Source organism: Pseudonaja textilis, chromosome 1 (genome assembly GCF_049901715.1).
Source record: "Pseudonaja textilis isolate UNSWEBS1 chromosome 1, rPseTex1.2, whole genome shotgun sequence".
Lineage (NCBI taxonomy): Eukaryota > Metazoa > Chordata > Lepidosauria > Squamata > Elapidae > Pseudonaja > Pseudonaja textilis.
This window is the reverse complement of record NC_141990.1, coordinates 174,604,486-174,627,499: the sequence shown is the minus strand read 5'-3', so window position 1 is coordinate 174,627,499 and position 23,014 is coordinate 174,604,486. Positions and strand designations below refer to the sequence as shown.

Sequence of the window (23,014 nt, the reverse complement as noted above, 5' to 3'; positions counted from 1 at the left end):
GCTTCTCTCTTCTATACTGACCTCAGCCTCTTCTTACCCTTCCAGCCTCTTTTGAAAATTAGCAAAGGTTGTCACTTACAACTATAGAGAATTCATTGCCCTGAGAAACGCAATCATGATTCTGCTTATTTTCTTCATTTTTTTATTCCACAAATCTGTCAACTTCCATTCATTTGAGGCTGACATGTTCACGTGGCTACTCATGAACCGCTGCCATCCATATCATTCATGGAATGGTCATGCAAATTAATTTATCATTTTAGGGAATCAGAGTGCTCAAACTCTGAGAGCTTTCCTTAAAGACATTTTACTTTTATGCCCAGTTCATAACAATCATTTGTTGGAAGAAGTATCCATCTGGTTCAGTTCCAAGATAGGAGAAAGACACTGGAAACATGAAGGCTGATTGGAAAGATGGTTTAATGATGAACAGAATCACCAACATTTAGGGTTCTGGTGCAGCTGACTAAATGGAGTTGAGAGTGGGTAGTTTTTATACCTTCTTTGGGTTTTGTATTTGAGTTTACTGTTCCTGTGCAAGAACATGTCCTTTAATATTCTATTGGCCGTTGTCAGATTTCTATGGGGTCATCTGGGGGTTATGTAGGGGTCATAGCTGGCTCTATAGGCAAAATATTAAATGTAAATCCTAGGCACTTCTCTGAGCTAATTTGATCTCCCAGGGATGAAGTTTGGACTGCTGTGGGATGGTGCAAAGAAGGGGTTTGTGTTCTAAAAGACTGTTGGACAATTCCTATTGTGGCTTAATAGCTTTAATCCTGTTTTGGACCTTGAGTGAGGGGCCGTTTGTAATCCTTACCATTCTGCCTTTGTTTCAGAATATCCTGTCTTGAATGGATTACCAAATTACATTTCTAAAAGCTGCCTCCTCAGTTTCTACTTGGGGGCAGGGAGACATGTTTCTCCATTTGTCATTTAGGGAAATGTAATATCCCACCTTTTTAAATATTCCTCAAAATATTTCATTCTTCTAGGAGAGGGGGGCTTCCCACATATTCATCATTATTGAAGGTGTTTTTTGACCCAACATGTTAGTCCTTCCCCCCAAATAACAAATTTCTAGAACAGCTTACACTAATATGTAGCACCATTTCTAATTCTCACAGTTGCTATCCAGCTTAGTGGAGAGGAATAGTTCAAATACCACCACATCCAAACTGCTGCTTTGGATTTTTCTTGCATTTTTTTTAAACTCTAAACAGGATATATGGCAAGCGGAAATGAGTAGCAGTTAATCAGCAAGTCTGATTTGGAATGTTTTATTTAACCAGTATAATTGTTTCCTGCTGTATCACTGCCAAAACAGAACTAAGTCACTCTTTGAAGTTATTTCTTCATTTTTAGTTGCTAGGTTCTCTTTCATTTTTCAGTGTTCTCTAAAACAAATTGTTGATTTAAATAAGTATCTCAAACAGAATTTCAACTTATCTTGTCAGATATAGTTTATCACATGTTTCTGCTTAATGTCATGTCTATTGCCGACAGTCTTGCCCTTTCAAATTCATTAAGTCAGACATAAGGCCTTTACCTTTTTATTTGCTTCATACTCTTCCAAAGATTCTGTGTTTATTCCAAAGATGTACTTAGCTGAGATCTCCAGGCCACAAAAAGATACTTCATTTCATTGTAATAGAGTCTGAAACCACAGAATCCTGTCTCTGAACCATCTGTATTTGTGCTTCAAGCTGTGAACCAATTCACTGAAATCCTTCTGCAGAAATTAGACACAGCTGAGATTTTTGAATATGAACCAATAAAACATAGACTGGGTTCTCAAACATTTTAATGGTACCTACCTGATGCTAGCCTACCTGATCTTACAGATGTGAATGTGAAGGCTATAACAGACCAAGAAAGGTGAGTTGACCTTTATTCATTTTGGATTGATTCAGAAATGCTATGATTCCTCACAAGGAGATTAGTATCGAACTATTTCAAGCTATTTAGCTCTCATCAGCTAGCTATACCCTTCTGGGAATTGAACCCTTTATTTCTTTCCCAGAAGGGTATAGTTAGCTGATGAGAGCTAAATATCTTGAAATTGATCTATATTAGTCTCCCTTTATTTCTTTGTTGGAAAATGTAAAATTCAACACAAAAATAGTTTGTCATGAAAGCGACTGCCTGAAAAGGCTCCTGGATTGGGGCTGAAAGGTGAAAGTGAGAGCAGTATACTCTGTCCCATGATTGGGTAGACCAGGTTGTCCTGATAGACTGGTCCCACCAGAAAAAAAAAAACACTTAAAAGGAAGGAGTATTTCCATGCTGATCTCAGAACTCATGAAATGCACATAGCCCATTCATTTTTATCACTTAGAAGGGAAGGGAATTCAGGCCACCCCACTATACATGGACAATACTTGGAAGGGAATAATACTGGTGTAATGGGCATGAGTATGAGTAGATGATTGAAAAGCTTAATCCTCTCTGCACAGCTCATCTTAAGATTATCAGCAAGACTATATAGGTTGCCAATCCCCTTTTGTTAATTTGACCCAGTGATGGGCTGCTGGATGGTCAGCGAGGTTCGGGCGAATCCCTAGCTGTGATCTCTGGCTGGGCCCACCCACCCACCCTTGTGCTATGTTTTCCCTAAATAACTAACTTTTCCCCCGCCCAGGATGTCCAGGTGAGTTCCGTGCCACCCTGCTGTATTCACCGGAGCTGCCTGAGTCGATTAGATGCCTGTTTGAACCTGCATTTCAGCCCCAAAGTGGTGCATGCATGCTCACAATCAGCGAATCCCTTGTCAATGAAAGTGCAGCCCACCTCACTGAGAAAAGACCTCAAGCCCATATTGAAATGGGCCTTCAGAACAGGTCCAAAGAAAAGAGGTTCCTGATTGCACCCCATATCACTTTTGCATGGATAAATTCAACCTGCACCTTAATGCTTCCCATTCTTACTGAACATGTGGCTGATAAATAGGTCATTGGGGTGGGATCCACCCTGTAAGGACTTTCTTGCTGCCTTTATATCGGTTTTGAGATTTGGTTTGAGATTTGCTCAAACCCTTTTCCTGAAGCATACCTTTCCAGCATGTGTTTCATTTTCCTAGTTTGTGAAATCATATGACTGATACAAAAGCACAGCACTCCATAAGTGCTTGTTAGTTTTTAATCGGAATGTGTGAGATGATTTTGGAGCCTGGTGTCATTTAACAACATCATTTGCTAAATGGAAAAATTGGCTGAAGCAAGGAGGTGCCAAATGAAGAAGAATGACAGTTTTTAAAAGATGGTTACATGGCAGATCTGTTTCTAATAAATAAGCCATGTATCAACTGTAGTGGATATATTTGCACAAACACTGATACATGTACTCCTATATATCACAAGAATTGCCTTGTGAGCAAGGAATATAAATCATCATTTTATGGGCAGTGCATGGGGGGATTACCTCCTGTGATTTAGCCTGCATGTCAATAGGCAAGAAATGTCACTGGGAAATTGTGGTGGATTTTCTCTTGTGCACACTGATATGCATACTCATTCGTTCATTTTTCTCTGTTTACTTGACATTTATTTTTGTTTGTCTCATTCACATAAGTGGAAGCGGACATCTTTCAGGAATATAAGATGAAGCAAAAAAGAGGAATTTACAGCTAAAACATTCATATTTGCGTCAATGGTGTATTTTTACTTTTTTTCTGCCAGGTCCCTCTTCAGTCTTTCCTCTTCCACACAATTGTGTTTTAGTTCACCTTAATATATTACATTTTATTGGCCATAGCAGTAAGGAATTCTTCTAGGCAGCAGACACATTTGGGATTTTGAAATAATATAGTGAATGCATTCACAATAGGTTTGCAAGGTGAAAATCGCTTTATCATAAATAGACTTCCATGGTATAGGATGCTCTCAACCACTATTCCTGATATTTTAAAACACCCAAAAGCATTCCTAGACATAAAAATAACAATACAAGTTGGTGCTTTGTTTGATCATATGGCAAATGCTTGTTTATTTTTAGTAAAATTATTGGATAGTAAGGAAGTTATCTGGGGGCACCGTGATGCACCCAAGGAAAGATTTAGAGCTTCATGGATTCTTTCAAAATCTCTGTGGAAAGGTTACAACTAAGTTACCACATGCTACCATTGAGTGGAAAGATTTCTAGAATTGTATTTGATGACACCCTGTTCCATGTATTTAGTAGATTCTGTGATAGGTAGTCTGTTTTCTTCCAGAAGTCTTGAATTACAATTCCCATCACCCCAAATGTGAGGAATTCTGAAAGCTGTACTACAAACAGCCCTTAGAAATAGGATGGAAGTGAATATGGACATCTGAAATAAAAGAAGCACTAGGAAGGAGTCCATATTTATCCATGATCCATGATAGGAGATGAAAAGTGACCTCTCATGTTGTCTGAACAATAGTAAGAGGCAGACAGTAAGAGAGAGACTTCCTTTCCCTCTGTTGTCTTCTTTGTTTTCTGCCATGCAGAATTATTCCTCTCTTTTTGTTATAGTAATTTTATTAAATATTATAATAACAACAGTAAGAGAAAGAGTAGAAGGTACAGAAAAAAGAAAGAGAAAAGAATGTGTGTTTGTGTGTGTGTGTGCTTTTCAAATTCATCACAACAAATATAAACAATTTTAGTAACTTGTTACATCCTAAAACAGAGTAAATAATCTTTCCTTCCCATATCCCATCTCTTATCTATTAACAAATCCATAAAGTATTGATATTGGTAAAGTCCATTAAGGTTTACTAGAGAAAACCTAACATTGATAAAATAAATCAAGTTTAAGTGTTCTTCTTTAATCGTAATCTTGCTTCAGCAAACCTCCTTCCCAGGCAGAAGGAAATCAACTACTAGCAGATGACCTGGATGTGTTTTACTGCAGGTTTGAAAAGAAACTCCAGGCACCTATCTCCACAACCTACATCTCAAACACACCAACAACAGCCAAGCCTCCTACAACTGGCCCCAATCCATTGTTCTCACAACCTCTGGTGATCACAGAAAAAGAAGTGCAATATCTATTACACAGACAGAAGCCAAAAAAAGCACCAGGGCCAGACAAGATAACTCCTTCTTGCTTAAAAGTCTCTGCTGACCAATTGGCCCCCATCTTCACCTGAATCGTCAATAGATCACTAGAGATGTGCTTTGTTCCTTCCTGCTTCAAATGTTCTACCATCATCCCAGTGCCAAAGAAGCCCTCCATCAAGGAACTGAATGGCTACAGACCAGTTTCTCTAACATCTGTAGTTATGAAAATCTTTGAAAGGCTTGTGCTGTCCCACCTGAAAACCATCATGAATCCACTGTTAGATCCCATGCAGTTTGCATACCGAGCAAATAGATCAACAGATGATGCTGTTAACATGACTCTGCATTACATCCTACAACACCTTGACTCTCCAAATACCTACGCAAAGGTCCTCTTTATAGACTTCAGTTCAGCATTCAATACCATCATTCCAGACACTCTTCTAAGTAAATTAAACCAACTAATGGTAACTGAACACACTTGTAAGTGGATCATAAGCTTCCTAATGGACAGGAAGCAGCAGGTGAAGCTAGGCAGAATCACTTCCAATATCTGTACAATCAGCACATGGGGCTGCCAAGGCTGTGTGCTATCTCCACTTCTCTTCTCCCTATATACCAATGACTACATCTCAAATGTTCCATCTGTTAAAATACTGAAGTTTGCTGATGAAACAACAGTGATTGGTCTCATTCGAGACAATGATGAATCTGCATACAGACAGGAGGTTATACAACTTGCCTCATGGTGGAACTGGAACAATCTGGAACTGAGCACACTCAAAACCGTAGAAATAGTAGTAGACTTTAGAAGAAACCCTCCCATACTACCACCTCTTACAATACTAGACAACACAGTATCCACAGTAGAGACATTCAAATTTCTAGGTTCTACTATATCACATGACCTAAAATGGCCACCAAACATCAAAAACATCATCAAAAAAGCACAACAAAGAATGTTCTTTCTGCGCCAACTCAGAAAGCTCAAACTGCCCAAGGAGCTGATACAGTTCTATAGAGGAATTATTGAGTCTATCATCTGCACCTCTATAACTGTCTGGTTTGGTTCTGCAACCCAACAGGACAGACACAGACTTTAGAGGATAATTAGGACTGCAGAAAAAACAATTACTGCCCACCTGCCTTCAACTGAGGACCTGTATACTGCACGAGCCAAAAAGTGGGCTGTGAAAATATTTACAGATCCTCACATCCCGGACATAAACTGTTTCAACTCCTTCCCTCAAAATGACACTATAGAGCACTGCACACCAGAACAACTAGACAGTTTTTCCCCGAAAGCCATCACTCTGCTAAGCAAATAATTCCCTCAACACTGTGCAACTATTTACAAAGTGTGCACTACTATTACTATTAATCTTCTCATCACTCCTTATCACCCATCCGCTCCCACTTGTGATTGTAGGACTGTAACTTTGTTGCTTGTATCCTTACAATTTATATTGACTGTTTCCTAGTATGATTTGATTGTTGATTGTACCCTATGACTATCATTAAGTGTTGTACATTATAATTCTTGGTTCTTAACGAATGTACCTTTTCTTTATGTATACTGAGAGTATTTACACCAAGACAAATTCCTTGTGTGTCCAATCACACTTGGCCAATGAAGTATTCTATTCTATTCTATTCTATTCTATTCTATTCTATTCCTTCTAGTTCTCTCTAATGTCTAATTTTCGAAATGTCATCTTAGTATGTTTGAAAACAAAAGTGCTTTCCCATTAGAAGGAATCTTTATAGTTAATTCCAAAATATATATATTCCAAAATATTATTTCAAATTTATCTGCACCCTTCATCCATTTGTAACTTTCGAAATTCAAAGTTTGAATCACGTTTTTGCTGCTTATTTTCCTCCCAATTTTTTAAAGTTGTTAAACTTGTAGTTAAAACTTTGACTGAGGAAAACTCACCCAGTGCTATAAAATTGATAATCTAAAAATTCCTAAATAGTTGTGAAGCAAATCATTCCCAACAGTGATTAGAAAAGTAAGTATGTCATTTCAAAGCACTGACTGCAGTTTGAATATCTTGAGGTGTCTTAGGAGGAGTAGTTGTCTGGAACAATTGTGGATGATCACATCTCTTCTCCTTGCTCTTCATTCTGCTGCAGCTGTCAACTTTGCTTTTTAATGCCATCTTCCATCCACCATTTCTTCCCTGTAGTCCAAGTATCATTTTGTGGCAGCGCTTCAAGATGAGATGTGTTTTTCTTACAAAAGTCTACAACACCAAAAGGTGTTCAGCTTTAACCGTCAATTTAATGGGGATGTTATTTTATGATACAGTGCACAGCAGTAGGAATCACTGTGAAATACTGAGGCTACATAATCAGGCAAGGTTTTGAATAAAATTATGTCTGTATGTCAAAAGTGCTATTGATGGAGATTGCATTAAAAACTGCAGAAGCAGAAAGCACAGCCAGATGGCTACATTAAAGCAGAATCACTAGCCTTTGACCTGGCAGAAAAGTATGCTGGCATAATAACATTGGCTGCCACAAGAACTGAGTTCTATACTGACTCAGCTCTGCTGACCTTATTGTCTGAATGTGGGGCAATTTAAGTGAAGTAATTTGTGGATTCCCCAGACTTCCTGCTGGCAGGAAGACAACCATCTACTACTCTCTTTAGTGTATGAAGGAGTGGGATTGTCCGAGCATAGGAGGTTTGTGAGGTGAGAAGCAGGATGGAAGTTGTAAGCAGGATGTCAGAAGCAACTTCTGTCCTTGGTTAGTGCTTCAAGCCAGTGTCACCAGCCCTTAAAAATAGTCTCTCTCTCTCTCTCCCTCCCTCCCTCCCCCACCTCTGTCTCACACACATACACACAAAGATGTGAAGAAAAAAACTGCAGTAACAGAACCAACAACATACAGGAGGCAGAATTCATCCCTCATTCCTGATTTAAACAGACCTTCCTTGAAATACAGGGTTCACATCTGCTGTTGATCTGATTTAGCACTCTCAAAAAGTACTAAATCTGTGGATTTATAAGGAGTCCACAAAAGACCTGACAAGCCCTTTGAAAACCACTGATGAGGCATTATGTGGGCAGATGCTTCTGCAGTTACTATTGCTTGTAGAAGCAATTACCCTCCTCACCTCTGCCCTGCTAATGAAGTTTTGCCCAGTCTTAATTGTTTGTACTCGTGGATAATTCTAACAGATTGTGCAGGGAAATGTCATTATAAATTAGTACATTTTCAATCAATGAAAATAAAGCTGAAAGAGACCTTGGAAGTCTTCTAGTCAAAACCTCCTGCTCAAGCAGGAGATCCTGTAGAACTTGAGACAAGTGGCTGTTCAATCTCTTAAAAGCCTCCACTGAGAAGCACTTATAACTTCTGAAAACTATTCCACTGGTTAATGTTCTCACTGTTAGGAAGTTTCTCCTTAATTCCAGGTTGCTTCTCTCCTTGATTAGTTTCCATCCATCATATCCTGTCTTGCCCTCTGGTGCTTTGGAAAATAAGTTGACAACCCCACCCCTCTTCTTTGTGGCAGCCCCTCAGATACTGGAATAATGCTATCATGTCACTCTAGTCTTTCTTTTCTCTAGGCTAGCCATGCCCAGTTCCTACAACTATTCTTCATATGTTTTAGTCTCCTGGACTTTAATCATCCTAGTTGTTCTTCTGTGCACTTTTTCCAAAGACTCAACTTTTCAGAAAGCACAAGACGCAAAGCATGTATTTTTAGAAAGTCCCATTTGTTCATTGGGTACAATGAATTAGCCACATCAGAGACTTGATTTTGGGTGCAACCAAAAGGTACTTTTAGTTAACTAATTTGTTATTAAGGTGAGCTTTCATTGTTTGGAATGCCTAATAGTGCTTGTAAGTATTTCTTGCATCAGTGCCAACATAATTTGGCTGGTTTTAGTAACTACTGTCAGGATTCCAGCAGTTACTCCAATTAAATCATGAGCCTCAATCATGAGCCACACTCCCAAAACTAAAAAAGATTTAATTAACATTCTACCCCGGTATTAACCTGGGTGTAGCCAACTCTGCGATATGTAATTCACTGTCACCTTTGATCCTGCTTCCCCACCCCCACCCCTCTGTGTATATCATCCAATGAAAAACATCCATAGCCAAGTCATCAGTCATGCTCTCCAATTAGATTTTTGTGCAGCAGAAGCTTCAGTCATCTAATCAGTCTTTGAAGAAAATATGAATGGAATGTACTTTCGATTCCACACTGCTGCCTGCTCTTTGAAACTCCCCCCCCCCTTCTTTCTGTTGTCAACTATAAAACGTGTATACAAAATGTTTTATGAGTTGACAACTATGCAATTTGATTTAGGGAAAAGAGTGTACCACAGTAGCAGAAAAATATTTTCCAGTGGTCCTGGGCTTGAAAAGTCTTCATTCGCTAACACACCTTAATGCTAGGAAAGATGTGAATTTCAGAAAACATATCACATATCACCAAATAGAATTTATCAGGTACATCTCTAGATGAAGGTAAGCAAACCAACTGGAATAGTTTGTCCCAAATGATGTAATGTTTAATGGTTTTTTAAATAAACTTGAAAAAGCATAACTTTATAAATAAGATAATTATTTTAACAATCTAAAAACTAAAATATGCATGATTCCATGAATGGAAATACTGCTCAAAAGTATCTTATCTCTTCTTTTTCTCCTTTTTTCACAATCACAGTTTCTAAATGGGCAGCATTCAATCCTAGAGAGAAAATGCAAGATAAGGCTACAGCTTGTCACTGCTTTCATTTTTCCAAAATACTTTTTGGGCCAAATGTTTTAAGGCTTCATTGGCATAACTGTAGTCTAGATTTGATAACAGCTCAAAGCTTTATAAGTTTCTCTTTTAGATTTAAACACCCCGGAACGTCATCCAAGAAAGAACTGCATGAGGAAACCTCCTACAGGTGAAATTCACCCATTTCAGTTTTCTGTTTCTGAGAACTGAGATAAAAATTTATTTGATTTCTGTCAGCTTTAGAAAAATGACATATTTTCCTCAAATTGTTTCTTTTCTGTCCATAATACCTGCACTGATTTTGTGTTCATTTAGATTGTAGAGAAGGCCAAAAGTTTGTCAAGTTACTAACTTAGATAAAAATTCACAATCATACAATACCAAACGTTTATGGCTAATAGAGAGAAAGCAATGGAAACTGGCTTTTGTATAACTCTTAAAATCTATGGACTTCCTTCCTTCCTTCCTTCCTTCCTTCCTTCCTTCCTTCCTTCCTTCCTTCCTATGAGGAAGCACTGATTGGCAAACAGACATAAATTCCCCATAGGAACAATTTGTACTTATCTATTTTATCATTATTTTAAAAATCAGTCTCTGCAACAAAACAGCAGGAAAGCAAAAACAGTCTTATGTGAGACTAAAGGCTATAATCCAAAAAGGACAAGATTCCACTGGATGCTCTAAGCATAATTAATAAAAAGTCTCAAAATAACTTTTAATCAAACTTGCACAGAGATTCCCCGTTATCAGAATTTCATCTCTTTGAAGAAACCCATTTGGAGCAAAGGGCTCTCCAGCTTACTGTAAGAACGTAATAGCCTTTATTTTATGCAATTTTTAAATAAAAAAGTAATACAAGTATTAAAGTTTAAGTAGAACTCACCGAGGGCTGAATGTGGTCTCACTGATAACAGAATTATATTTCACAGTCAAGGAAGCAAAACCTAGGATCTAATTAAGACACCAGTTCAGATAAAATAAGTCAAAGGAGAAAAGCACTAGCCTAATAATTATGGCTCTAACTGTAAAAGATTCTAAGTAGGAGTAATAATTGACACCTAACTGTTAATTGCATACAATTTGGGAAAACATGATAGGATGCCCTGTTTCTTTATGTCTATCCATCTCTATCTCTATCTCTATATTTATATCCACATTTTATCTGCTGGCAAACACTCCATTTGGTGAACTTCCAAATATCTGATCACATATATGTGTTCATAATTTCAAATTTCTGTGCTTATACAATTCAAAAAAGTTACTTGTGTTGTGTGTGCTTTGAAAATGATCCTTAAGTCCTTCAGACTGCATGGGAGTGTGAGCACACCCTCTCTTTACAGCATAGTTCTGAATTGCCCTGGTGAATGGCCAGCTGGTTGGTTGATTGGCTAGCAAAATGTTGTTGAAGAGGCTATTTTGTGTGTGTATCAGTTATGCATTTAATTACAGTTTTAAGCAATCATTATCTTAAGTGTTGGATTACAATGAGCTATGAAATGGTTGGAAGAAGAGGAAAAGAAGAGATGGCAGTGAGAGAAACTGACATTTAGAGAGAAAAACCTAGGAGGAATTATATCTTGAAGCACTTGAACAGTGAGTGGAAGTGCAGGTAAGACCTATGGATGTGGTGCCCAACTGGGAGAAAATGAGCTAATGCTGCAGCTCATGAGAATCCAGAAATTTGGAAGCTGATCCTGCAAACCTCATGCTGGAGGATGAGTGCACCAGTGAGAGTCATGATTGGAGACATGTCCATCTGATGTTAAAGTTCTGCCAAGGGACAGCAGTGATAGTGGTGGCATGAAGAAAAAGTGGATGTCATGACTCTCTGGCCAAGACCAAAAAGGAGGAGAGGGGAAGGGCAAAAAATTAAGCAAGAAGTAAGATAGAAAAGGAGGAATTAAGTAGAACAAAGCAGGGGAAAACATAACTTATGAATTAATTCACCAACCACAAGAGGAACTGGTTGAGGCTGATAATGGAAGTTCAAACTCAACCCTTTTTTAATCTGGGAGGACTATCTGATGGAGGATTTTATGAATAACAGTGGAGGAACAATTTAAAAAGTGTCCTATCCCATGAGTAAGAAGGGGGGAATGTCTGGGATTGGGTGAGAGCCAGATGCAGAGAATTGGGGATGGTGGGTGGAGAATAAGTGGGGCACTGAAGAAGGGGGATGTCATCCCCTTATAGTGGGAAATAGATGTGACTGTAGAGAAGATATTTGTCAAGCATTAGTAAATATCAGCTTAGCCAAGCCAAAAAAAAAAAAAAAAAAAACTCACCATGAAGTGTAGAAATGAGTGAAGGTGGAAAACTTTCGGTTTGAGTTTCTTCAGCGACACACTGAAACCTTGTCTCTGCGTGGCTTCGATCCGTGCTCACCACTGGAGCACCCCGAGCTGGCTGGTTTCAGGGCTAAGCCACCCCGTAGAGGTGGTGAAGAGGGGGGAGACTGCCAGCAGGGTTGAGGAGAGCCGCATCTCTCCTCCCCAGCTGGCCATTACTCCCTTTCCCGAAGGCAGTTGCAACGGTGGTCAAAAATGGCCACCACAAAGAAGAACTCGACTGGAAAAGAATGTGCAGGAGGAAGATAAGAAGAGAAAGTTTTGGTTGACCGGGTCAAACAGCAAAAGCAACAAATAAGGCACCCTGGAACTGAAACTGTTAAAAAACAATAACATTGTTCCCTAAGAAGATTTTTAAGCTGCGAAGGAGAGAGAAAAGGGGAAAGATTTGGTTTTCTCCTTTTCCTATACTGACAGCTAAGAGACTTATGCAAGAAATTGGAAAAAAATCCACTTTGACATCAATAGGCATTTAATGCTGAAAATAAAAAGTCAAAGAGATAATAAAGATTTCTGGATAATTAAAAGTCTTTGAAAACAGGAAAGGAGAGAAAAAGAATAAAAGGGTAGGATCTAGAAGGGAGGAAACTGCCTGGAATTAAAAAAAAACTTAAAGCAAAATCTCAACAAGACTTCCAAAAGATATATTTTAACTGAAAGATCATAACAAAAACCCCAGGAAGAGAAAGTGGAAAAAGAAATAAGAAGAAATAACTTGGGACTATTTGGATTACTTGATGATTTCTGGATTTTTGGTTATTGTATTTGAATGACTAAAATCAATTGGGTGGTTGTTTAAAACTGTTTAAAATGGCTCCACTTTTAGAAGAACTGAAAATGGAACTTAAAAAGTACAAAGAAGATGCACAAGAAGGGAGAGGTTCTTTTGGTTTCATATTTCAATTTTTAGAAATGGAGATTTGGAATTATGAGAAACAACAAGAAGTGCCTGCAGAACAAGAAGATTGCGACAAAGAAGAAGCTATCTTTAATGAACAAGTAATCTTAGGTGGGGGGGAAAAAGGAAAGTGGGGAAAGAGAATGGAAAGTTTAAGATTGGGAAAAACAACTCCAAAAAAAAATAGAGTGAAAAATAAGTATAAAATCAGAAAGCAACAGAAGAGGGAAATGCAGAAGAGAGAATTAGAACTAGAGAGATAAGGGGGTAAAAAGGAGAGGGAGAAGATGAGAGGAAAGAAAGAAAGGAAAAGAAGTTATAAAGGACAGAAGCAAAATATAGAGAAACTGGGCCTATTTAGAGATAATGGGTGAAAATTTAATGGAAAAAGGGATTCTGCAAAGGTACATAAGATAGTATGGTTATATTAGAAGCAGAAATAATTTTAGAAAATATGAAACAATGTATGATTAAAATGTCTGATAAAATAACTATCGTAATTCAGTGGAATACTTGTCAATAAATAAATGTAATAAAAGGTATATTTAATGATTTATAAAACATATGTGAAGAAAAATAAGGGAAAAATTGTGGAGATTATATGTGTTTTTAAGGAAGTATGATATTTAATTGAAAAGAAGTGTTAAGATTTTAATGATTATTATTGATAGAACTGAACTGGAATGGAATGAGGGTTTATAATTACATATATTTACAATCTTTCTTTTCTTTTTTTAAACAATACAGTGTGTATTATAAGAATGTACCAAGCAGAATTCGATTGGAAGTTATGTATTACGTATTATATTGAAGGTCATAACCTTAAGGTATATATTGAAGTTTAAATAAGAGTTGAATGGATGTAATTAAAAGATATAAAGGTGTCATACTCCAATTAGCAACTACAGGAGAAAATTTGTTTAATGAGAAAAGATAATATGAAATTGAAAAAGAACAGACAAAAGTATAAATATAATGATTTGAATTGAGATGAGATAATCAAAATAAAATTGAGAAAATTAAAAGAGGGGAAAAACTATATAGAAAATGTAAAATAGTATAAGATATGGAATAGAACACAAAAAGGAGCATGAAATTGAGTTTTGTGTCTGTATAAAGAAGTTCAACCCGGGACCATGCTATTTTCAAAAAAATGTTTTACTTGCATTTTGTATGTGCGAAAACCCAAATAAAACTTTATTAAAAAAGAAAAAAGAAATGAGTGAAGGTGGACTTCAATGATGAGATTGTTGCGTGGCAAGAATCTCTCATAAGTTCATGAACATACCACTTTTCCTCAACCTTAGCATCACAGCTGCAGAAGGATCTCTAACTCAGTCATGGCCAGGCAGTTTTCTGACAAGGCTACTTCAATTTCACTAGCCATATAGGTCTCAATAATAGGTGTCAGGTCTGCAGAAAGATCTAATGTTTACTAACCACAGGTGGAGACCAAGAGCTCCATAATGATGTTTTTCTCTCTCTCTCAGATTAGCAGTGGTTTTACTTTTTAAATTCACCTGTATTGGATAGTATTAAATAACAACAACAACAACAATGCTGCTGGAGTAATACTAAATTTTCTGTTTGCCTCTGGTCATCTTAGTACCTTCTGGCCTTGAGATTCATGTCTTTAGACATCTGCTTTGCCTCTCCCTGAGTTTTCCTTGATTGATCTAAGAACGTTTTATATCCATAAAGCATAGAATCAATTAACAGTACAGTCCTTTAACAAAAATGTCTCCCTGAAGAATTTAAATATGTTAATGAGTTGTGCCGATAACAAATAGTCAAATCTGAACCTGAATCAGTCAACAGAGCATGCATTCTTTCTACTTAGAATGGCCTTTTTAGAATGCCTTGCCAGCTAATTGCTTATCACAATATATCGTTATTTTATTTGTGTGATTTTACATTTCTGTTGGCTGCAAAGAATGTAGAAGGTACAAATCATTTTTTTAAACGCACCATTCCTAAGAGGGTTTGCCCCACTACATTGTATAGTCAATTATTCAGGTCTGGCAGCTTTTTATACTTTCATTAAATCTCATTAACCTAATTCTATTGTATCTCTCCTAAATACAATAGTCATCAAGTCCTTCCCAGTTCAGATATTTTTTTTCAATTTGGTGTTAGAGGTCAAAATCATAATTTTTGAACAATGTTATTATTAGATCAAGCTAAGAATGCTACTGCTTCCATAGGCAAAATGACCCGAACTATATAAAAGAGTGTGGTGTCAGCAAAGCTTCAAGGAAAGAAGAATTTTATAAAATCCTTAATATTGGTAGAATCCAAATGCACCAAATTATGATGGAATTGATTAATTATTCTAAAAACAAAATCAGGAAAAATGTGCATGGAAGGGGAAGGGTAATTAGAACATCTTAAAAAACAGCACTGCTGCCCGATGAGACAATAAACCAGAAGCATTCGATATTTTGTTATAAAGCTGTCCGCAATCATTGTTCCCATTTTTTTTAAAAAAAATATTTCTTTTAGATTTACTTTATTCTCTGATCCAATTTCCTATCCCAAAAGTTTGTTTGAATCTCAGTGGAAGGTAAAATCCCAAAAAAGATCCTAAATAATAAGGTGGTGACTTAACAAAGCTGGTTTTTTTTGGGGGGGGGGATTTATTTTGGAAAACATGAAATGACTCAGTAAAGAGCCCATATTCAATTTTTAGAAAGTGGTCAGCAAAAGCAAAGATATATGTCATGAATTATCTCATCCTCAATTATGGCCCATGAGGTTCAGTTAACAAGAGTAAGTACCCAATTGTCATTTTAAATCAGACAACTGTGTGAAGATCTAGTTCTCTAGAGAAAATTTTAAACATAGGAAAGGTGGAATGAAAAAGATCTGGATGACTAACAGCAAGGTAGAATACTCAGACTGCCAATGGGTTCTCCATTGGAAGACCTGGAAGACCAGGTTAGGGCAGATCGTCCTGGAGACAGTTTATGTGATTGCCAGGAATTGACAATGACTTGAAGGTGCATAATGAATCAATTAATCAATCAATAATTATAGAAGGAAAAGTATGTTACTCTGTGGTAGCCAAAAACCAGGAGAAGTCTAGTACCAAGTTTTCATACGAACAAATGTTATTAAAAAGCACAAGCTTTTGATGTATCTGCTGAAGTGAGCTCACAAAAGCTAAAGACTTTAATAAAATCTGCTGGAGTGAAAAGGTGTCCAGTAGTGTGTGACCTCCTAAGTGAAGGCTTACGATCAACCAAATACAATGCCCTCGAGCATCTAAGGGAACCAGTGGCGAGACAACTGGCTTCCACAGACATATTGCCTACGAACAAAAGTTCCTTTTACAAATGCCATCAGTAAGACAGACAGACAGACAGGTGTTTAATCCATCTTTTTACTCATCACTTACTTTCTTACAATGTTAAATTTTGCCCCGACAAACATTTGCTTTTTAAAAAATTTTAATATATATGAAATTAAAAGGGATGGGAGGCAATCAACATAACTGTTCAGTTTAGATTCACTGTAACTGATATATATTCCCTTCAATGTTCCTGTTTCTGTTGTTGATTCTACTACTAGAATAGACAATAAACACAGTTCCCTCACAATGAGCAACATAAGACTAATCTAAATACTGAGGGTGTGAAAATGTGCCAATAAACAGCTTTCAACATATACCCAATTAATTTTTACAGATTCCCAGTTGTCCCTAATAGCTCTGAATCAATAAAATGAACAAAAGAATTATTCTTCCTAGACAATCCTATGAGTTCACAGCAACTCTAAGGGCCAATTCATTGAATTGTCTCATTCTTTTGTAGCAGATTTAGAATCATGTGATTCTGTCATCAGCCAAATTAGGGGTTTGACATGCCTCCTTCATATGGATTCATCTCTTATCTGAACACACATGCTGACTATCTAAGTCCATATATATCCACGCCAAAATACCAGTTGAAATTAAGTTGTAAAACCAACAACAGCATCCCTAATTTAGCTCAGCAGAATAGATTCCCTTACATAGATTGGGCTTCATGGGAGCTGAAGGAAATGTACATATCCAATTGTGTCACGTTGCTCTGAAATCTTGGCACAAAAGGCAAGCTTGCCTTTTCCTTAAATACAGAGCAAAACAAACAATGAAATTGATGGGCCATGCACATGACAAAATAGATTGATAGAAAAAATATTTAAAATCACCCTCTTCTTATGGTTCACGGCCAGTAATGTTGCAAAGGGTTTTTATCTCTATTTAAACCTTGGCAGGGATAACGGAAAACACAACCATAATAATACCCCAAGGGATTTCTCAAGTACCTCATTAAAGGCTGCTAAAAGAGCATGAATCAAAGCAGGTGGTAATTTGGCAGGGAGTAAGTGCACTTTCCCCCCAGATCTCAAGTCCTTTTAAGCCCATTTTCCTGTCAGTCTCTCACACTCCCACCTTCACCCTTCACTTGTTACATTTTTCCCGTCAGTCATCCTTGTCAGGTACTTTGAATGAGCAGGCATATTCAGAGGCTGATAGCTAATGCCAGGTAGGCATTTGACTTAAAAAATAAATCTGAGATTTGTTTTTGTCTGCCTACATTTTCCTGCCCTGACAGTGATGAAGTTTCATGGATGGAGAAGTTTGGAAAATGGAAACTGTTAGGTCAAATTGCCCCCTTGTGGTGGCAAGTATCTTAAACAAATCTTTCTTCCAGGATCCCAATAGCATTCTTTGAATCATGCCAAGCATTTCTCGGCCCATTGAATTCTATGAAAAAAAAATATGCAGCATTTGCCTCCTCAGTTTATAAGAGGCATAGCTCTGAGAGCAACCCTCCCAGGATCTTTGTTGTCATTTATTTATAATATTTTATATCACTGTTCAGTGAAAAAAAATTCTATAAATAGAAAGGAGGAAGAGAAGGGATCTTGCTGTTAGAATTCCAATTAAAGAAGAAATGACACAATGAGAGAAGAAGATGAGAGAAAAAGGAGGGTGGAGGGAAACCAGAAGTTCTTAAAGCTCATTTTCTAATGATTAATTGAATTAGAAACATTGCAGATACCCTGGGCTTAATTTGACATTGCTTTATTTAACATTCCTATATTAACCTATCCAATTTGCCTTTCCTAAACTTATAGGTGAAACATAATAGAATTGTGAGATAAAATACACATTTTTCAAAAGAATTTAATGAGGTTTGGAAATTCAAAAAAATAAAAATAAAATCCAGAAACACTCACAGTCAAAATGTGCCAAGCAATCTCACCTTAGGTTCCCATCATGGTTGATAATTACTGATCCATCTCTAAACCTCTTTGGGGGAAGGCAAGATCACACAGCTCATGATCACCATGGGTCCTCCTGTTCCTGGAGGAAGATTATCTAGAACAAGGGTGTCAAACTCACATCATCATGGCAGTGTCACGTGTTGTATCAGGACTTCTTCCCCCTTTGCTAAACCGGATGGGGGCATGGCCAGCGTGTGATGCATCCAGCCCATGAGCCATGAGTTTGACAGCCCTAATCTAGAATCACATTGATCAAGGCCCATGCCTTAATTTAATACTGAAATCTTTTGTAGAATTAAACAAGGGGACGGGTGCACTACTGTAAGATCTGTGGAATTTCACAAGTTGGAAGAGATGGGGCTGGGACCTCATCTTACAGGGGTTCAGATTTTATGTCATTGGTGAGACATCTCTTAAAAACATCCATTCTTCTTATGCTGTTCAGCGTTAGCAGCCCGTCTGTCTTCGATGATGTCTCTGCTGTACAATATCTGGTGCTGATATACTATATCTACTCAAGAGAGGGAAGCTGCAAGACTGGTCAACTGAAGATATAGAGAGTGCCTGACATTAAGAGCAGCCAGAATCAGAGCTTCTCTGGCAGAGGCATAGAGAAGCTTGAGAACAAGTTATCAAATCCAATAAATCCAGGCAACTGGATATATATGTGGTAGCATCCACGGGGAGGTCAGAACAGCAGGATAGCAGATGAAGATTTGTAATACATGCCACCATCTCTTTGGACTATGGCTGCAATGTTCATATATTCAGAAAAGGAACAGTACTTGGATTGTGATATCCCAGCTACCAACTTACTAATGTTGACACTATCATAGCAACCCCACCCCCCAATTTCTATTTTATTAACTGAATCTCATCAAGCTCCTGTTCTTATTGCTTTTATGATGAAAATTTATCTTCTCTCCACTCACCACTCTCAGCTTTTGCCAGCTTTATTTAGTCAATCTTCTCACCTTTCTGACTGAATGTTGTAAATATTTTCAGTGAAAGTCTCTTTAAGTGTGATTTTAAATTCTGGTTTTAATCACTTGCTTAGCTGCTTGGAGTAAGTAAAAAAAATGGCAGCTGGAGGGGAGGAAGAAAATGACTAAAACCATAATCAGCTTTGCATCTCTAGTTTGCTTTGAGTTTTGCAACCTGATAGAACTACTGTTGCTAAGGTATTTTTACCAGTTTCCCATTTGCAGAAAATACTTTGCAATATTACTATGAACAGAATCCATAATCTAATGCCAAGTTCATGTTATTTTGGGGTGCAGGAGACATATAATATGCTCTCAGTAGAGCTCTCTCCTCTTCATCCTTTGCCCTTTCATGATGCATGTCGACTCCACTTCCCTCTGGGCTTGATGATTATACTAGAGAAAAGCCAAGCAGAAATTATTTCAAATTATATAGGCTTTTTCCGCTTCAACATCTTTAGGATGTTTTACTTCCACCGCATACATGTTGACTTTCCTATTCTCTAAAAATAGCAGGATAATTGGAAAGAGGATGAGCTTGTCTAACTTAGCTTTAGTACTTTATGGTCACATAATATATTAAAAAGCAGGGTTGTCTCAGTGATTTTACTCACTGTAATTCTGTGTCCTTTTCTGACCAGATTTAGTCTCCATTTTCACAAATGCAAAATTACAGCTTCAGAGACTATACACTTGCCAAACAAAGCAAAAATCAGATTTTGTTCCCAGGAGTTTCAAGAAGTGTCCAAAGATTAGGCCCAGCCACTTTCCAACTGATATATCTAAATTATATCCCAAGGCTGCCCAATTTCTAATTGCTAAAATTGTTTCAAATTGATATATACTTATGATACAGTTAAGGATTAAAGGCTGAAGAAGAAAAATAAAACACAATTTCTGAACTTGGCTTTTGTAGTTTGAACAGGAAAGTAGAGATGAGAATATTTAGCTCCACAAAAAATAGCTGTTATGTGTGTCTTCCAAAAAAGCTTGCCCCATTCTCAAAGGGCCTACAATGAATTGAACATGCTAAAAATAACAGCATCCTTGGTATTTATGAATTAATCATCTCCACTTAGAGTGTCTAAGAATTCCAATGTTGTTTTTCAGCATTCCTCCTCCTTATCAGGAGACAGAACCTCCTCATAAAGTATACATAAAGTATATGATACAGAATGCTTTGGTTAGGAGTTACAGCCTCAACTTGCACATCTGCCCTGCCCCCCAATACACACACACACACACACACACACACATAGGCAGAATATAATTTTAAAACACATTTTGAAATCTAGCACATACATGTTTATGTCAGTATAAGTACAATTTGGAGAATTTGTTCTAAAATGAAGTTCAGGACTCTGATCACTAATTATATCTGGATATGAAAGAAAACTAGGAGGTTGAGGCAGACCGGGGAATAGGGAATAGAGTCAAGCCTTGTCAGATGAGTGGCTATATAAATTTGATAATAAATAAATAAATAAATGTAAATAAACAAATACTGAGTTAGACAAATGTTTACAATAGCTATTTTCTTAGTTTACAATAGTACTGATATAAACTATTTATCCCTCCTGTAAGCACCCTTCTGGTTGCTATAATTGTACTGGAAATTCTCAATGAGTTTTAGAAGCTTTCTGGTGTTTCCAAATAAAATCTTTTATTCTATACAATATTCAAAATAAGATATTCTAGCTAAATCCTGGGGTAGGGTTTGTAGCTCTAATCACTATAAAAGCAACATTAAGAATATGTAATTAAATAAGTGAAAGGCATGTTCAGTGCTCATTCTTTTGTCACAAAGTATAAGATTCCCATGACTATAATTTATGCAAGTCAAATTATTTGATCTATATGATCTAGATTCTAAAGCAAAACTTCTCCTCTTGAGAGTCAATTTCATTGGGTCAGCAATGTCCCTCTTGTTATTTTTCAGTATCTGGTAGGACATAGCAAAATGCTTTGTTTCATGATGACGTTCGCTAGCTGGCAGCAAATCAAACAAGTCAATATCATTCTGTGGAAATATTTACTTCTGTAGAACTGGAACTTGTAGGACAAATGGTCAAAATAATAGCCACAACAATATGATCAAAGTCCTACCATCTTGACTTTTTTTTTATTGCCTCAGTGAACACATCTGCTGTAATATGAGCATAACTAAGTTTTCAACAAAATATTATTATTGCATTGTCATTCATACAGGAGTACTCCTTGGCTTCTTTTATTTTGTCAGAACCACATTATGAATTATATACCTAAGCATGTGTCAAAGCTTTAAAGGTGTAGAATCACAAAAAGATTAGCTTTAGGACTTGGGGGTGAAAAGGTTGGATCTTTTATTGAAGGCAGAAGGCATGTGTATTCACAGTGTATTAGAGTTTAAATGATGACTTTATTAGGAAGGATTTGTTAGGAGGGATTTTATTAATAATGACTGCATATTTGTAAATGTGTTCATTCTCTTTTTTGTTTAGGAGAAACTGATGCTTAATAATGTTCTGAGTGTTCAACCCATCTCGCTGTTCTCAATCATATTTAATCCATTGGCATAGTAGCATTTTGCCATTCCCCAAAGGCATACAGAGAAATTCATTGGGTGAAGACTTGGTTTCAGAATAAACTGGGTGGTGAGTAGCTTGCAAGAGTTCCAAAGGTGTTTTTTTTGTCCTTCAGAATCACATTGGGCTTTATTCAGCTTTATGGATAGTTGATATTTTACAAGTAGACTGAGGTAGGACCAACAGAAGGAGGAGGATTCAAGAAAATTCTACAGTTTAATGAGTGACTTAAGGATATGATAGAAGAAGAAGAAGAAGAAGAAGAAGAAGAAGAAGAAGAAGAAGGAGGAGGAGGAGGAGGGAGGAGGAGGAGGAGGAGGAGGAGGAGGAGGAGGAGGAGGAGGAGGAGGAGGAGGAGGAGGAGGAGGAGGAGGAGGAGGAGGAGGAGGAGATGATGATGATGTATGGACAATCTAAAGTAAGACTCACAGTTTAAGACTCATGGAAATGAAATAATTTAACTCCTAACCAAGGACTTAAGAATTATTAAAGTAGTGTTTTAGAATCTAGGCAGTTTCAAGCAGGATTTTGTGTGTGTGTTTTTAAATTAGAGTATTCAAGTCTGATAAATTCAATACTTCCAGATACTAAGGAAGTCCTTTAGAATCACTTCATGAGCTCCAATCACTATTCCTATAACAATGAATTTGTTTTTCCATAAGCAGTCAACTTAGTCTGCAAGTCCCAAAGTTTTGTAATTTTTTCAAATTGTTTTTCTTCAATCCTAGAATCAGCAGAATAGCAACATCACTGAACCAGACTCTCTTCTTTTCAATAACTGTTATATCAGGCATGTTATGAATGAGATGCCTATCTGTTTCGATGTGGTGATTATTATTATCACGCAGTCAGCCAATTGTTTAGACTGGATTTAGCATTTTTCTCTACCTATCTTTTCCAGGAGATGGAATAGGCAGAAGGTGTTGTTTGGTTGCGTTTGATTGCATTGTTGGGATGTAAACTGTTCCAAGTAAGGCTTCCTTTTGCAATTGACATATGGCGATTTTGTCAATGCCAATGGCATTCAAGTGATGATCCAGATGATTTTGAGTTGCACCAAGGCACCTAATATTGTTGGTATTATCTTTTTTTTCTTTTGCCATAATTATTCTACATCTGTTTGTAGGTCTCTGTATTGTGTGATTTTCTCCAGTTCTTTCTCTTGTCTC

The 23,014-nt window shown here is 37.1% G+C and overlaps 1 long non-coding RNA gene across 1 annotated transcript in view; it reads right to left on the bottom strand.

Annotated features, from left to right (window-relative positions):
• Positions 1-23,014, bottom strand: part of LOC148127939 (uncharacterized) — a 149,553-nt gene that overhangs the window by 1,214 nt on the left and 125,325 nt on the right. The window contains exon 2 of the long non-coding RNA XR_015741211.1: positions 1,550-1,615. This is a non-coding gene — a long non-coding RNA (uncharacterized LOC148127939). The remainder of the gene's footprint in view (positions 1-1,549; positions 1,616-23,014) is intronic.